We start from the raw sequence: 2711 nt of genomic DNA, 5'->3' as shown, positions 1-2711 counted from the left end.
AAATGTGCGTTCAAGCCCAGCTCCTGTCTGGCACTGCTTTGGGTGGTCATGGTCCTGTGCTCTCACCCACCACCATTCCTGGGAGAAAGCCATCTAGGGCTCAGAGCGTGGCTGCTGAGACCTGCAGAGCTGAGATAAGCATGTGGTGCCACCAGCAAAGTGTCCATCACCCCCCACAGCGCTAGTGTGACCCCCTGAGTCCAGAGCACCCTGCTACTACTCCTGCACCCAGGGTCATGCCATGTCCCCATCCAAAGTACCCAGAGTTCCAGTTAAGCCTGGCTCTGCCTCCCTAATCCCCCAAAACAGAGCTCATGCTCTGCCAGGCAGCTGAGAGAAGCTCTAAAGAGCTTTGGGGAACAGTTAGTGGCTGCACAACCTGAGTGCACAGCACCTTGCTCTGAGGCCCTGGTGACAAGTGCATCTCCTCCAAACAGGGTCAAATTTCCTAACCCCCTGGTTTCTATCTGCTCATTAGCACCCCAAGCCCTCCCTGGTTTTCATCCAACCTTAGATGTGCTTGTGTTGGCTTCTTTCATCATCCTTTGATAAGGGATAATTTGTGCTGGTTTAACCGAGGCCTGGGTGTGCATTGCTGGGGCTGCCACTAGTGCAGGCTGTGACTGAGCTTCAATAAACCTGACTGAAGTTTTAAAACCTCATTTTCTTGCCTCCTGTACTTGGGTTTTGGTCATCTGGGGACTTGTGATAATTGTGGCATAGTGCGGGGCTTCCTCCTGTTGTGGAGGCTTTACACCAGCCCACTGATTAAAATGGAGTTTCCCCAGTGATGGACATGGGGTGGATGGAGGGGACTACAGATCTGAGCCCAGGCACAGCTCCATGGACTGTGTCCTACCAGCCCCATCACCACAGCAATGCCCTGCAGTGATAATGGCCTCAGCAAGACCTGACATGGGAGCAAATTACAGCAAGGAGTCCAAAGGCCTGGAGTTGTGGGAATAGGTTCAGCCCTGGGGGTGTTAAACAGCCTCCCCAGACCACAGGGAGCAAGTCTCTGTTTACCTGTAGTGACAGGGCTCTGTGACGGCCAGTGGTGTCCAGCTGTGCAAATGGTATCCTGGGGTGCGTTACGAGTGTCTCCAGCAGGTCAAGAGAGGTTCTCCTCCCTCTCTACTTGGCCCTAGTAAGGCCTCACTTGGAGTGTTGTGTCCAGTTCTGGGCTCCCCAGTTCCAGAGGGACAAGGATGTGCTGGAAAGAGTCCAACAGAGGCTACGAGGATGATGAAGGGACTTGAACACCTGCCTGATGAGGAAGGGCTGAGAGACCTGGGGCTGTTCAGGCTGGAGAGGAGAAGACTGAGGGGAGATCTAAATTAATGTTTCTCAATACATGAGGGCAGCAAGAAGGCAGGGACAAGCTCTTGTCACTTGTGCCCTGTGACAGGACGAGGGGCAATGGATTCAAACTGGAGCTCAGGAAGTTCCAGCTCAACATGAGGAAGAACTTCTTTGCTGTGAGGGTGACAGAGCCCTGGGACAGGCTGCCCAGAGAGGCTGTGGAGTCTCCTTCTCTGGAGACTTTCCAGACCTGTCTGGATGCCTTTCTGAGTGATCTGCCCTAGTTTTGGTCCTGCTCTGGCAGGAGGGTTGGACTCGATGCTCTTCAGATGTCCCTTCTAACCCCCAACATTCTGGGACTCTGTGAGAGCCCCAGAGCTCAGAAAAAAGCACCATCTCACCCCCATTGCCAAAACCAGGGCAGGTTGGCCCTCCCCAGCCACCACCCACCCTTCAGCAAGGCGTGTTCCAGCAGCTCTTGGCTGGGTGCTGCCCACACTGCGTCAGATTATGGAGCCAGGCCCCTGGGTGGGTTCTACCTGCTCAGGATGACACATGATCACCCCACTTTTCTCTCAGTGAAATTTTGACCACTTTTCCTTCCGACTACAGAAGGTTTCCCCAGGTTATGAGTTAGGCCTGTAAAACACAGCACAGACTCACAGGCCAAGATTAATCCTGCCACCTCTGCAATAAACCATAGAATCACAGACTGGTTTGGGTTGGAAGGGACCTTAAAGATCATCTAGTCACAACTGCCCTGCCATGAGCAGAGGCACCTCCCACCAGCCCAGGCTGCTCCAAGCCCCATCCAACCTGCCCTTCAACACTGCCAGGGATGGGGCAGCCACAGCTTCCCTGGGCAACCTGGGCCAGGCTCTCCCCACCCTCACACTCAAGAATTTCCTCCTCATGTCTCACCTCAATCTCCCCTCTTCCAGTTCTAATCCATCTCCCCATGTCCTCTCACTCCCTGCCCTTGTCCAAAGCCCCTCCCCAGCTTTCCTGGAGCCCCTTCAGGTCCTCATGGCCTTCTCTGGACTCTCTCCAGGAGCTACATGTCCTTCTTATTTTGGGGACTTTGCCAGTAATTGGGTCATTTCATTTCATTTCATGGTCCTGCCAGCACTGAGCTCACCTGCAGCCTGGCAAGACCCAGCAGTGCAACAGCCCAGGGGTCTGCACAGTCCCCCCAGCACCCAAAGTCCCAGATCCCTTCAAACCACCCACCCAACCCTTCAGTGGACACAGACACATCAGGTAGGTCACATTTATTGAGGAAAGTTCAGTACCGGCCCAAGAAAGGGACTTATCTCCCAGTACTAAAATTAACATGCCTGTAATCAAAACTTAATTTTGCTACCTGCAACCTGCTACCTCACTAGTACCTTGTTCATGGCTCACAAACT

The sequence above is a fragment of the Chaetura pelagica genome, unplaced genomic scaffold (genome assembly GCF_000747805.2).
Source record: "Chaetura pelagica isolate M959 unplaced genomic scaffold, ChaPel_1.0 scaffold369, whole genome shotgun sequence".
NCBI classification, from domain to species: Eukaryota; Metazoa; Chordata; class Aves; order Apodiformes; family Apodidae; genus Chaetura; species Chaetura pelagica.
This window is presented reverse-complemented; position numbering follows the sequence as displayed.